Below are 16,334 nucleotides of genomic sequence, written 5' to 3'. Positions count from 1 at the left end.
TTCAACCTCTTATAAAACAAGGTCTTTACTAGCTATGAGGGATAAAGACAATAAAATTCCCTGGCTTAGGTCATGTAATGGATAAGGGCTATCCTGTTTTCTAACACAGATACATAGAGAGGAAATTCCTTTTCAACTAAACAAAATGGAGGACATGCATGAATAGTTTAAATGTTTCCCAAGTGAGAACAATATGTCCAGTAACAGAGCGTCATGGGATTTATTTCTCAATTCCTTGGTACAATATTCCATTTTAGCAATGAATAGGCATCATTCACTCTAAGACAGAGGAACGGTTAGATTTGCATTTGGAATTGTAAATGTAATTTGGCTGGGGTGTGCATTAACATAACTTTTGGAAAAAATGTTGATATTTACTTTACAAATGACTTTTTAATGCCAGTTTTCATCATTCTTTCTGTCTGGAACTGTAAAAGGAAAAAGTCTTTCTAATATAATGAAAAAGTTGAGTTAAAGATTAGTACATCTAACATACGCTCTCACTAATTATGCTTATGAGGTCAGTTGTTCTATGGAAACTCAACCTCATTTATTGGACATCTTTAGGAAATCATCAGTTCCATGAAGAAATGTATACACACACCTTTAGTTTCATTTTACCTAGTTTTAATTAAAATCTTCCTCAAAGATATTATTTACTTGGCTAACTTAACCCAGAACCACATTTTTAACAGATTTTCCTGAATATTTATTTATTGCTTCATTTACTTAGTCCACAAGTATTATGTAAATTTTTCTTGGTGGCTCAGGATCATCATCTACATTATTGATTATGTTAAACTTCAAGACGGTTTTGCCCTCAGGCACCGTGGAGCTGCGTAGGACAGTTGGCCCTAAATATAATGCTTTGAGAAAATTATGCTTTGTGAGAAAAAGTTCCTTGTGACTCAGCAAAGAAAAACAAAACAACCAAATAGAAATAAAAATGAACAGGCATTTCACAGAAAAGGAATAATAAATGGCTCATAAACATAGGAAAAGATTCTCAACTTCTCGGTGACCAGAGAATTACAAATTAAAACCACAATGAGTTGCCACCATATACCAGCACTCTAGGAAGCCTGACAAAACCAAACGTTATTGAGGATATGCAGCTACAGAATTCTTTTACACTGCTAGTAGGAGTCTAAATTTGACATTATCCAATGAAGTTGAATATGCACGTCCCTACTACCCAATAATTCCATTCCCAGGTGTGAAATGACTAACAAATTATCCAAAGAGTATTTACACGGGATGGGGGAAAGTAGAGAGTATGATCACACAGGACACAGAGAGGGATTCAAAGGAATGGTAATGTTCTAGTTCTTCAGTCTCATTTCATTTGACCAATGTTTATTAAATGTCTACTTTGTGTCAAGCACTGCTACAAGTACGTCAGGTACAAGAAAAACAAAACAAAGACTCTTGGCCTCATGGAGAATATGTTCTACAAGGAAAGACAAAAAAGTAAACAACAAATGTAACAAATTATTATTGTGTTAGAAGGTGATAAGTTCTATGAAAAAAATAAGAAGGTGAGCAAGTTAAGGCAGATGAGAGTGGATTTATGGGTTGCGGCATTAAATAGGATGGTAAGGGTAGGCTTCATTGAGAAGGTGACATTTGAGCCAAGACTTGAAGGGAATAAGGGAGTAGCCACATAGATATCTAGGGGAGTAGTATTTTAAGCAAAGATGCAATGGTCTGAAGATGGCAGTGTGCTTAGTGTCTTTGGGGAGAAATGGAAAGGGCACTGCAGCTGAAAAAGAATAAGAAATATGGTCAGAGAGGTAGAGATGTCAGTAGGGCCTTACAATATAGGACATTATATGCTGGGTCAGGCATTGGCAAACTTTTTCTGTAAAGGGCAAGATTGTAAATATTTTAGGGTTTATGGGCCATAGGGTCTCCATTGCAAATACTCAACTCTGCTGTTGTAACAGGAAAGCAGCCATGGGTAATATGTTATGAATGGACATGGTTGTGCTCCAATAAAATGTTACAAAAATAGATGGTGAGTGGATTGACCTGCGGGCTGCTGTTTGCCAAGCCTGTGCTAGGCGACATGGGGAGCCATTGTAAGTTTTGAGCAGAAAAGCAGCACGTTCTGACTTAGTCATTTAAAAGGACCATTCTGGCTGTTGTGTTGAGTGTAGATTGTAGAGGGTGCCGAAGAAGAAGGGAGTTCTTCTCTTATAGTAATCAGGCAAGAAATGAGAGTGGCTTGAATCTTGATGGCACAATTGGGGTAGAGAGAAGGGATCCATTTCTCCACTTTTGAAAGTAGAGGTAACTGGATTTGCTGACAGAGTGAGTGGATGTGGGTATGAGAGCCAAGGATGACTGTAAAGCTTTTGCCCTGAGCATCATTTAAAGAGAGGAATGTGTTTTCTGGTTACACATCACTTTCAAAATTGTATATTATATTTTATACACTTTTATTTCTGGTATATTTAACAATTTTTTTAAGAGAACATGTTCCGTCCAAAGTCTGGTGTTTAATTCAGCAGCCCGACTAACCAAATTTTACCTTCTTATCCTATTTCACCAAACAGAAAATTCTGTTTTCCCTCCTTCCTATTGCATTTTTCCCCCAAGGATAAGAGCTGTCCCAAATAGCACAAAATGAGTAGACAGACTTGGGAGAAAAAGAATCAAAATGTCTAGAATAAATGGAAACTGAAGATTCAAGAATAGAAGTCTTTCCTTAGCATTTCGATTTTTTTCCCCCACCATTCTCCTGAAACTAGTCATATGTAAGGGGACATCAGCAGCTACAGGAAAGGAGAGAAGAGAAGGAAAGTTGAAGGAAGGGTGAGAAGGAGAGAGAAAGGGATGAAGAGAAGGAAAATGCAAAGCACTGCTGGCTCTGCTGAGACGACGCCAAAGCAAAAGCTATCATTGATGAGGAGAAATTTGCTGTTAGATAAATTTCATTTCTCCAGTGTTACTAAAAGGGCAAGAGAGAAGCTTAAGAAAGGGAAGAAGAACAAGATCTATCCCTGGGACCCTATGCTGAGGTTCCTGTAGAGTATTCAATTGTGCTTTTGACAATGGTGGTGAATCCATTTATAGTGAAATGATGTCGGAGAGAGAGGAAAAGAATTGGGGTTTTCAATATCATTCAAAAGAAACAGAAGAGAACAATGTGCTTTACGGAAGTTCAAAAGATCTTGGAATTTTAAGGAAAGGAAACCATGGTTAGGAATGAAAATGATTCTTGCCCCCATTGGAATTTATAATTTAGAGGGAGAAGACAAATACATACAAAAGCAAAGAAGCGAAGAGGTGGGTGGGAATATGGTACTACCCAGGCAGTCCGTTCAAATTGGAGCACTGGTGCTCTGGTGTGGGCTGTCTCTAAATTTCAGTACCTCTTGAGGCTCCTGAGGCCGAGGGCAGAGAGAATGTTTACGAACTATTTCTGGTCTAGAGCAGGTCTTCCAGCCTCCTCCCACGTTTCATCTGATAAGTCACCCTCATCCAATCTTAACATCTATAACGTTCTGAGAGTCAAAGCTTGCCCTGGGCTGAAATTCCAGACCAGACCTAGGTCTGAGAGGAAATAAAAATGTCTTTCCCTGACACATCTGAGACAAGGAGAGATGCCAAGGTGGAGGATTCAAACCAAGCCAGAAAACACACGGGGAAACCCAGAGAAGAAAGCCTCCAAGGACATGTGAGTCAGAGTCATAATCTGGGGTACAGGGCAAGTACAGAGAGAGCCAATAGTTCAACACTGGATTGAGGAGAGCAGGCACAATTAGACCAAGATCAAAAGGGAGGTGAGAGTGGGAGCTGAGAGACTGTTGAACATCTGCTAGTATTTGCAGCTTGATTTTATGGTTTCGTGTGGGTGTATTAGCCTGGCTTAAAAGTATCAGGGGTGGGGCAGCCACTTGGCACAGAGTGCAACCACATGGAGCTCCAGTGGTAGAGTTGAGAGATGAGGCCGGAAAAGGACTTATGGGACTACTCACTCCTTGGGACTGTTCACCAGAAGCAGGTGAAGACATTTTAAAACAGAAAATATAAGGAAAAAAGGAGTATTTGGTGTAACTTATGAATGTGGGCCCTGATGTTGTGTTTGAACTACATAGCTTAATAGTTCCACTTAATAGCTATGTGACTTTGTGCAAATAATGTAAAACTTCTGAGTCTTAAATTCCTCATCTTTAAGGTTGAGCTTACAATACCCAACCTACATTTATTGATATTATTACTTACAATAATAATATTACATATAAGTATATATGAAGTATATATATGAATTAGATACATAATTATATATAAATGAATTGACTTGCATGGTACTTGGCGTATAATAGGTGTTCAATAATTGGTAGTTCCCTTCTTTCTCTCTTTTTATTATAATGTTCCTTGACAAATGATTGGATTAGTCAGTAACTGATTATCTATTGAGAGGTATTATTTGCATAAAAATGTAATATAAACTGTGGGCTTCAGTTAATAATAATGTATTAATATTAGTTAATCAATTGTAACAAATGTATCACTAATGCAAGATGTTAATAATAGGAGAAATTGTATGTAGGGGGAATAGGTATATGGGAACTCTCTGTACTTTCCACTCAATTTTTCTGTAAACCTAAAACTTCTATAAAACAATAAAGCCTATTAACTTTTAAAAAATGTATGAGGCAGTACAGGTGAAGATAAAGAAGTAAAAGATATGGTCTCTGGTCTCTAGAATTTTACAATTTAGTTGAAAATACAGATATACAAAAAGGAAGAGCCCATTTCTGGGGGCAAGGCATACCTTTTTAAGAGGTTAAACCAGGGTCTTTAAGCAGCAGCACTATTGACACTTTGGACCAGATAATTCTTTGTTGTCAGGGTTGTCTGATGCACTGTAGGAAGTTTATCAACATGTCTCCAGATTTTGCCATGTGTCCCCTGGGAGGTAAAATTGCTCCTGGATGAGAATCACTTAGTTATACAAGAAATCCTCTTTTTCACCCCCACCTCCCATTGATCCGACAGCAAGTCCGATAGTGTCTCACTCTTGCATACCTTGGATCTTATTTTGTACCATAAGATATGCCCTGAGATATGCCCTCTACACCTACAAAGCCACCATCATCTCCTCTCTAGACCACAGCAATCAACAGCTAAACCACCCAACCTGACACCCCTGCTTCTACACCATCTCCTTCAATTCATCCTCCTCACCAGACGCAGTGGTCACTCAAAAACATAAATCCAAAGCATATCACCTCCCTGTTTAAAATGCTCTTGTACAGAGATTCTTGACTAGGTGGCGCATTGGATTCATAAGGAAGCCTAAAAACAAGTGCTGATGTCTGTGTGCCAGTCCCCAAAATTCTGATGTAGTTGGGCATCAGGATATTTTTCTGAGTTTTAATCTTGATATTTTACACTGACCTATTTTTCAGTTCCTTAATTCTCTTTTCACCTATATCTAATCTACTATTAAATCATGTATTGAATTTTTAATATCAGTTATAGTATCTTTCAGTTCTAGAGATTCCATTTGATTCTTCTCTATCTTTAATATCTTGAACATATTAATTATAAGATATTAGAGATATTAGAAAGGTACTTTACAATACGTGAATCACCTATAGATCTGTTTTTATTTTCTTTTGTTTTCTTTTGATTTTTCATAATTGTGTTGCCTTTTTTTGTTTTTACTAAGTGTCAGACATTATGTATTAAAATTACAGAATCTCTGTTTTTAGGCTTTGTTAGGGCTGGTCTATTTTAGTTTTGCTGTCACTCCTTGGTATATCCTTTACCGCTAAAGTGTAGCCCTTCTGTGGCTTAAGAAACTCCAAAGTGTTTACCTCAGTCTCAGCATCTTGGTGGAGAATTCCAACCTCCCTCTCACCAGCACTGTGTGGCTGCTGAAGTTTCTGCTCAGCAATTCAGCCTTCATCTCCTGGTTGCTGAGTTTCTTGGAGCCTTGCCCTGTACATGCAGAGCTTAGCAGTTATCCAATACTTTGAGGGGAAATTGCACAAGACTTTTAGATTTGCTTTCCTGCAGTTCTCACCTCTCTGGGATTTTCCTTTCAAGGAAAAAAGCCAGCATGAATACAGGCCTACCTTCCCCTCTCTCAGGCATCATAGTCCCTGAAGTCCTACCAGAGTTGGTTGTTCTCCAGTCACTTCACACAGTTGTTTTGTGTACTTTGTTTAGCTTTTAAGGTTATTTTCAATGGAAGAATTACACCAGTGCCAGCTCCTCTATCATGTGTGGCACCAGAAATCTTGGCATTGGGATATTTTTTAAAGCTTTCCAGGGGATTCTAAAGTATAGCCAAGATTGAGAACCACTGCTGGTGGTTTACAATTCTATTTAGATTTAACAATTTATAACAATTTGCCTCAGCCTATAAACTCTGAAAACCTCAGGGACTGCTCTGCCTTATTCACTGCTATATCCATATCATCTAGAACAGTATCTAGCACATAGTCAGTTTAACTGATCAATCAACAGTATAAATATTAATATAAAAGCTATAACAAAGAAATACCCCCATAAGGTTATCAGCTGACTCAGAAACCTTACAGGCTAGAAGGGAGTGGCACAATATATTTAAAGTGCTGAAAAGAAAAAACCTACAGCCAAGAATACTCTACCCAGCAAGGTCATCATTCAGAATAGAAGGAGAGATAAAGAGTTTCTCAGACAAGCAAAAACTAAAGGAGTTTATCACCAATAAACCAGCCTTGCAAGAAATGTTAAAGGGACTTATTTAAGTGGAGAAGAAGAGTCCACAAGAAGGAATAAGAAAACGATTTAAAAAACTAAAATAAAATCACTGGTAAAGGCAAATATACAGTAAAGGTAGCAGATCAAGAATGTATGAAGCTAATATGAAGGTCAAAAGACAAAAGTACTAAACTTATCTATTTCCATGATAAGAGGTAATGGATACCCACATACACAAAAGAGGTAAATAGGATATCAAAATCATAAAACATGGGAGGAAAGGAGTAAAAGAGAAGAGCTTTTAGCAAGAGATCAAATTTAAGAGACCACCAAGTTAATGCAGATTGCTATTTACATAGACTATTATATATGAACCTCATGATAATCAGAAACCAGAAACCTATAATACGTATAGAAGAAGTCAAGAGAAAGGAACCCAAACATAATACTAAAGAAAGCCATCAAACTACAAGCAAAGAGAGCAAGATAAGAAGACAGGAACAGAGAAGAACTACTAAAACATCCCGAAAAAATGTAACAAAATGGCAATAAGCAATACTTACCAATAGCTACTTTAAATTTCAATGGACTAAATGCTACAATCAAAAGACAAGGTGTCTTATTGAATGAAAAATCAAGACCCACACATATGCTGCACACAAGAGACACTTCAGGCCCAAAATCACTCATGAGCTGAAAGTGAAGGGATAGAAAAAGATACTCCAAGCAAATAACAAAGAAAAGAAAGCTGGGGTAGCAATACTTATATCAGACAACAAGCATTTTAAAACAAGAACTGTAACAAGAGACAAAAGAAGGTACTACACAATGATAAAGGGAGCAACCCAACAAGAGGATATAACACTTGCTTATATCTATGCACAAACATAGGAGCACCTAAATATATAAAGCAATTATTAACAGACATAAAAGGAGAAATAGACAGCAACACAATAATAGTAGGGGACTTTAACACTCCACTTACACTAATGAATAGATCATCCAAACAGAAGATCAATAAGGAAACATTGGCCTTAAATAACACATTAGACCAGATGGACTTAGTAGATATATACAGAACATTCCATCCAAAAACCCAGAATACACATTCTTTTCAAATGCACATGGGACATTCTCCAAGATAGATCACATATTGGGCCACTAAACAAGTGTCAATAAATTTAAGATGATTGAAATAATGCCAAGCATCTTTTCTAACCACAAATGTATGAAACTAGAAATCAACTATGGGAAGAAAACTGGAAAAACCAAAGATTAAACAAAATGCTACTGAACAATTATTGGGTCAATGAAGAAATCAAAGGAGAAGTCAGAAAAATACATGGAGACAAATGAAAATGAAAATATGACATGCTAAAATTTATGGGATACAGAAAAAGCCGCAGCAGTACTAAGAGGGAAGCTTATAGCCCACAGGCCTACCTCAACAAACAAGAAAAATCTCAAATAAACAATCTAACAGTGCACCTAAAGGAAATAGAAAAAGAAAAATGAGCATAGCCCAAAATCGGTAGAAGAAAGGAAATAGTAAAAATCAGAGTAGAAATAAATGAAATAGTGACTAAAACATCAATAGAAAAAAATCAATGAAATGAAAAGCTGGTTCTTTGAAAAAATGAAGAAAATTGACAAACTTTTAGCTAGATTCACCAAGAAAAAAGAGAAAATTTTCAAATTAGTAAAATCAGAAATGAAAGAGTTGAAATTACAATGGACATCTCAGAAATACAAAAGATTATAAGAGAATACTGTGAAAAGCTATATACCAACAAATTGGATAATCTAGAAGAAATGGATAAATTCTTATACTCATACAACTTTCCAAAACTGAATCATGAAGAAATAGAGAATTTGAATAGACCAATCACCAGTAAGGAGATCAAAACAGTAATCAAAAGCCTCCCAAAAAATAAAAGTCCAGGGCCAGATTCTTCTCTGGTGAATTCTACCAAACATTCAAAGACTTAATACCTATCCTTCTCAAACTCTTCCAAAAAATTGAATAGGAGGAGAATCTTCCTAACTCATTCTACAAGGCCAACATTACTCTGATAGCAAACCAGACAAGGACAACACAAAAAAGAACATTACAGGCTAATATCACTGATGAACATCAATGCAAAAATCCTCAGCAAAATAACAGCAAATCAAATACAATAATACATTAAAAACAATCATACACTCCATGGGTTTTATTCCAGGAATACAGGGCTGGTTCAACATCTGCAAATCAATCAACATGATACACCATACTAACAAAATGAAGAATAAAAATCACACAATCATCTCAATAGATGCAGAGGAAGCATTTGACAAGATACAGCACCCATTTATGATAAAAACTCTGAATAAAATGGGTATTGAAGGAAAGTACCTCAACATAGTAAAGGCCATATATGACAAACCCACAGTCAACATCATATTGAGCAGGGAAAAACTGAAAGTCATCCCTGTAAGAACAGGAACCAGACAAGGATGCCCACTGTCACCACTCTTATTTAACATAGTATTGGAAGTCCTAGCCAGAGCAATCAGGTAAGAAAAAGAAATAAAAGGGATCCAAATTGGAAAGGAAGAAGTGAAACTGTCACTCTTTGCAAATGACATGATTTTATATATATAAACCCTAAAGAATCTACCAAAAACTTTTAGAAATAATAAATGAATCCAGTAAAGTTGCAGGATACAAAATCAACATACGAAAATCAGTTGCTTTTCTATACACTAACAATGAAGTAGCAGAAAGAGAAACTAAGAATACAATCCCATTTACCCTTGCAATAAAAAGAATAAAATATCTAGGAATAAATTTAGCCAAATAGTGAAAGACCTGTACACTGAAAGCTATAAAACCTTGTTGAAAGAAATTGAAGAAGACACAAAGAAATGGAAGGATATTCCATGCTCTCGGATTGGAAGAATTAACATAGTTAAAATGTGCATACCTCCTAAAGCAATCTACAGATTCAATGCAATCCCTATTAAAATTCCAATGACATTCTTCACAGAAATAGAAGAAAGAATCCTAAAATTTATATGGAACAACAAAAGACCCTGAATACCTAAAAAAAACCCTGAGTAAAAAGAACAAAGTTGGAGGTATCATACTCCCTGATTTCAAAGTATACTACAAATCTATAGTAACCAAAACAGCATAGCACTGGCACAAAAACAGACACACAGATAAATGGAACAGAATTGAGAGCCCAGAAATAAACCCATATGTCTATGGACAGCTAATTTTCGACAAGGGAGCCAAGAACATACAACGGAGAAAAGAAAGCCTCTTCAATAAGTGGTCTTGGAAAAACTGGTCAGCCACATGCAAAAGAATGAAAATAGACCATTATCTTACACCATGTACAAAAATTAACTCAAAATGGATTAAAGACTTGAATGTAAGACCTGAAACCCTAAAATTCCTAGAAGAAAACATAGGCTCCTCAATATCCAGCTTAGCAGCATATTTACAAATGCCATGTCTGACCTGGCAAGGGAAAAAAAAGAAAAACTAAACAAATGGGACTGCATCAAGCTAAAAACCTTCTGCACAACAGAGGAAACTATCAACAAAATGAAAAGACAACCTAACAATTGGGAGAAGATATTTGCAAACCATATATCAGATAAGGGGTTAATATCCAGAATATATTAAGAACACATGCATCTCAACAATAAAAAACAACCCAATTAAAAAATGGGCAAAAGATCTGATCAGACTTTTTTCCAAAGAAGATATACAGATGGCCAAAGGCACAGCAAAGGATGTTCACCATCATTAACTAGCAGGGAAATGCAAATCAAAACTACAGTGAGATATCACTTCACTCCCATCAGAATGGCTATAATTAACAAGAAAGGAAACAAGTGTGGAAAGGATGTGGCAAGAAGGGAACTCTCATACACTGCTGGTGGGAGTGCAAAGTGGTACAGCCACTATCGAAAACAATGTGGAGATTCCTCAAAAAATTAAGAATAGAGTGACCATATGATCCACCTATTTCACTGCTAGTATTTATCCAAAGATCATGAAAACATGAATGCTTAAAGATATATGCACCCCTATGTTCCTTGCTGCATTATTCACAATAGCCAAGAGTTGGAAGCAATCTAAATGCCCACCAAGGGACAAATAGATAAAGAAGATTTGGTATTTCTACACAATGGAATACTACTCAGCCATAAAAAAAGATGAAACCTTGCCATTTGCAACAACATGGAGGGACCTTGAGGGTATAATGCTAAGTGTAATAAGTCTGACGAGAATGTGAAATACTGTATGATCTCAGTCGTAAATAGAAAATAAAAACAATAATAACAAACATACACATAGATACAGATATTAGATTGGTGGTTACCACAAGGGAATGGGGAGGGAGGAGGGCGAAAGGGCGGTGAGCACATGTGTACAGTGATGGATGGTAATTAGTCTTTGGGTGGTGAACGTGATGTAGTCTGCACAGAAATCAAAATATAATGATATACACCTGAGATTTATGTAATGTTATAAACCAGTGTTATCTGAATGAAAAAAAAAAAGGATAAGTAAAATCAAACAAAAGAACAAATGAGGGACCTAAAGAATGCAAACAGTAATATTTTACAGAAATGAAAAAAGGACTATGGCCTATTAATAAAAAGCTTTCCAATAAAAAAATAACTTAATATCTCATCTCTCTGTATGAGTCTAAGCTTTGGGGTATTTATCTAACTGAACTGGTTTTAAATGGAAACTGAGGTCAATGGAGTATGAAGGATGGCTTTGACGATGTCATAAAATGTGTGGGTCAGTGTTAAACACTTCACTTCTTTGGTCAATGATCTCAGAGTGACCCTACAAAAAAATGACTTTAGCTGACGTGAGATAATAGAAAATATACATCGGCATCTACCCTCAGTTCCTGGCACAGAGCTCCTGAAATCACTGTAATTTCCTAAGTGATAAGAGCACTGGAGCATCTTGGTTTGAATATTTGGTCTTTGAGCCCAGTTCCTGACAAAGTGCTCCAGAAACCTCTGTAATTTCCTGAGTGACAGGATGTCTTTTGTCCTAAGGAGGTGACTCTGGATGGGTTCCTGGATGGCTCCTGGGTGAGGGCTGGTCCTCAAAAAGACCAAGCCATGATTAAAAGCTTGGAATTTTTAGCTCCATCCTCCATTCTCTTGAGAAGAGAGAAGGGCTGAAAATCCAGCTAATAATACGTCATGCCTAAATAATAGCACCTCCATACGAATCCCAAAAATATGGGGTTTGGAGAGCTTCCAGGTTGGCGAACACATCCACACCAGGAAGATGACATACTCCAACTCCACAGAGACAGAAGCTCCAGTGCTCGGGACTCTCTCAGACCTTGCCCTATGTATCTCTTCACCTGGTTGTTCATCTGTATCCTTTATCATATCCCTTAATAAACTGATAAACATAATTAGGTGTTTCCCTGAGTTTTGTGAGCCATTCCTAGGAAATTAATCAAACACGAGGAGGGGAGGCCAGCCTCGTGGCCAAGTGGTTATGTTCACCCACTCCCCTTGGGCGGCCTGGGGTTTTGCTGGTTTGGATCCTGGGTGCGGACATGGCACTGCTCATCAGGCCATGCTGAGGGGGCATCCCACATGCCACAACTAGAAGGACCCACAACTAAAATATACAACTATGTAGTGGGGGGCTTTGGGGAGAAAAAGGAAAAATAAAATCTTTTTTTTCTCTTTTTTGAGGAAGATTAGCCCTGAGCTAACTGCTGCCAATCCTCCTCTTTTTTCTGAGGAAGACTGGCCCTGAGCTAACATCTGTGCCCATCTTCCTCTACTTTATATGTGGGGTGCCTACTACAGCATGGCTTGCCACGCTGTGCCATGTCTGCACCTGGCATCCAAACCAGCAAACCCTGGGCCGCCAAAGCAGAATGTGTGCACTTAACCGCTGCACCACCGGGCCGGCCCCAGAAAAATAAAATCTTTAAAAAAAAAAACCAAAACCAAAACAAAACATAAGGAGGGGGTCATGGGAACCTCTGATGTGTAGCCAAGTCAGACAGAAGTTGTGGGTAACCTGGGGACCTACTACTTGCAATTGGCATCTGAAGTGGGGTGGGAACAGTCTTGTGAGACTGAGCCCTTAACCTGTGGGATCTCACACTCTCTCCAGGTAGATAGTGTTAGAATTTAGTTAAATTGTAGGACACCATCAGCAAGTATTGTGGAGAATTGCTTGATACGGAAAAAACCTCCACGCATTTGGTGACCAGAAGTGTCAGAAGGGAAGTGTTTTGTGGGAAAGTAAAGGAGAAAGACACAGGAGCTAGACTGGACTGAGGTTTTTCCTTCACAGCTAAGAAGAGTCAGAAAACTCCAAAAAACATTGTTGGCAATTTAGAGTTAGAAATATTGCAGATTAGAGGAACTAGCTGGCCCAGCAGTTGAACTTGCTAAAGTGTGAACTCAAATCAAAGCCAGCTGAAATGGTAAGAACAAAACAAAATGGGGGGCTGACCCTGACTGTAGAGGCTAAGTTTGGCACGCTCCACTGTGGCAGCTTGAGTTCGCAGGATCCAATCCCAGGTATGGACGTACACCACTCGTCAGCCATGCTGTGGCAGCAACCCACATATAAAGTGGAGGAAGACTGGCACAGATGTTAGCTCAGGGCTAATCTTCCTCAGAAAAACAAACAAACAAACAAAAAACACACAAAAAAACTTGCTGTGAACATCTTATAGTTTAAAAAGATTAAGAGAAGCCCAGGGCAGCATTCTGCTCTCTTACTGTAGGTTCTGCAACTTACATTAACATTGACCTAAGAAAAAGAGGGAAAGCATATCCATCTCCAGATGTCTGAAGCTTGCATTAGCCCCATACACTTCTACATCCCTTCTTGGGTTCTTGCTTCTTGTCAACTGGAGGGTTTTTTCAGGTTGCTTCAGAACCTCAAAGTGACTAGTAGCAGGTAAGGCCTGTGAAATGCCTTGGTGGCACCTACTATTTCAGTTAAGGCTGTTCACATTCCTACAATATAAATCTCTCCTCCTTCTCCCTCTTTGAAAATTTTCATGATATCTGGTGTGATCACTAACATACACATAGAAAACAATCTTAAAAGCTAGGATGGGACCGCCTTGCCCCTTGTAGAGCTGGTTATCAACAGCTCAAATGTTAAACATTATAAACAGGAGTAAACACACCTGGCAGGTAACCTAGAATTGACAGTTTTAGTCTCAACTGTGATATGCAGGGATTTAGTAAAATGAATAGTGAGACTATCTCATGTGGAACTCTGTTTTTCTGGGGTCCTTGGAGGGCAAGGAGAGTGAGGAACGAGAAAGGAGATTTCTGGTTGAAGCCCAGGGATGATCCAGCTCCCTATAACCCTCCTCCTTTTATGATGCTGACACTTCAAGACTTCTATCATGGCTATAGTCTATACGGGGTGTATGCCATTAAAACAAGAGCGATAGCCTCAAGAAAACACAATACCACTGAGCTGAACCCATTGCCTCTGACAGAACACTTGCATTAGTTTCCTAGGGCTACCATAACAAAGAACCATAAAGTGAGTGGCTTAAAACAACAGAAATTTGTAGTCTCAAAGTTCTGGAGGCAAGGATTTCCAAAATCAGGTTGTGGGTAGGTCCATGTTCCCTCTGAAACCTGTAGGGGAATCCTTTCTAGCCTCTTCCTAGCTTCTGGTGGTTTGCTGGCATTTTTTGCATTCTTTGGTTTGCAGGTGCTTAATTCCAATATCTGCCTTTATTGTCACATGGCATTCTCCCTGTGTGTCTCTGTCTTCACATGACCATCTTCTTATAAGGACACCAGTCATATTGGATTGGGGCCCACCCTTCTCAAGTATGGCCTCATCTTAACTAATTACATCTCTAATGACCTTATTTCCGAATAGGGTCACATTCTGAGGTACTGGGAGTTAGCACTTCAACATATTTTTTCTGGAGGGACACAATTCAACCCATAAGAACCCTCATGTGGGCAACCACAGTAATCACGCCAGAGATGAGAGGAAAGAAACTATCTCCTCTGTGATGGAACCTAGTTCTATGTTAATAATATTCTACTGGGATGGAGACACGTGGCTACATGAACTGTATCTCACTCATACTCCTCTATTCCCCACAATCGACTCTTCTCCATGTAATGGTGTACAAAAGAGACTACCACCCAATGGTGATAGAGCAAAGCTTTCTCAACTGAAAGAAAGCTTCTATTGATATCTATAGGGAGTTATTGACCCAGACTTAATGTCTGCTACCACTTCCAAGGACTCAGGCTTCAGGATGAAAATCTACTATTCTGAGTGAGCCCAACAGTGGAAATGAGAAAGTATGTCTTTTTTTATCTGCCTTTCCAATTTGTTTGCCAAGGTCGTGTCTCCCTGTGATAAAAGCCATTCACACTTCACATACCAGCCAGTTGACTATGGCTCTGAGGTTATTAGAAAGAGAGATGGGCAAGAAACTGCCAGATGTTTTTTTTCTGACTGTCTGGAAAAAAAGACCACTAAGGCCTTTCTTAGGAAGGAGTGTTTGTCCTCAGAACTCCCTCACACACCTTAGTCATTGGTGAATACTTTAAGTTTGAGGGGATGAGAAACAAACATCCAATTTATGGCACTGCTGTTAACCAGGATTTCCTCAAGGGCAACAGCCAGCTGGGAAAGAAATTGTTAGGAATGGCGGAAGAGGATATTTACATAACAGTAGTGCCTAATTTGCATATGTCGACTCAAATTATATTGGCTGTTGGAGGGCAGCTTTAGAAGTTAAAACTCTCCTTATTTCTACCCTGAAGCTTGGTAATTCAGCGTGATGCAGTAGAAAGAGCATCAGTTCAGGAATCAGAAAGACATACGTTTGAACCTCGGTACCTTGAATTCTGGTTTTCAACTTGGACAACTCCTGAGTCTCAGTTTCCACATTTGTAAAACATGTAAGTCAAGTTTCTCAGGCTTCAACAGCCGTGCTGTAGAGTTGTTAGGAGAGTGTGCTCTTGAAGCCCACAGTTCCTAATTCTGATTCTCTAGTCACATTCCTTAGGCTCACTAAGCCTCAGTTCCTTCGTCTTTAAAGTGGGGGAGGACAATAGAATCTATCTCATAGGTTGGAAGAGGTTGGAAGAGAAGGTGTTTTAGGCCCTCTATGAGTAAGAAAGTATAAATCATCCTCTTGTTGATATTTGTTCATTGACTAAATAAATTTATTGAAATAATTTTAAGCTGAGTGATAGCTTTGACTCTAAATATGAGTATAGATTTCCTTCATACGTGTAGCACGCATATAAGGTGTGCTACATAGAGAGCTATCCGTAGGTTAAAAATGCTGTAGAATCATTATATTCCAGGGAGAGAATAGGTGTTTGCTTTCTCTCTGCTTGCCTGCGTTTTGTTTCTAGTTTTCCTGTGTCTCAGAGCTGTTGAATATGGGGCATGTCCTTGGAAGAGAGAACATAGTGACATTTGGAGTCTGTTAAACTCTCTATCCTGGGTAGGATTTTCTGGAGTCTAACCAAATGTCAAACATGACATAAATGATTTATCAGACATGACCAGTCCTTCCACCTCTCCTTTCCCCCACCCCTTCCCACCTCACCACACCCAATGACCA

Source organism: Equus quagga, chromosome 18 (assembly GCF_021613505.1).
Source record: "Equus quagga isolate Etosha38 chromosome 18, UCLA_HA_Equagga_1.0, whole genome shotgun sequence".
NCBI classification, from domain to species: Eukaryota; Metazoa; Chordata; class Mammalia; order Perissodactyla; family Equidae; genus Equus; species Equus quagga.
Note: the sequence above shows the minus strand (reverse complement) of the source record.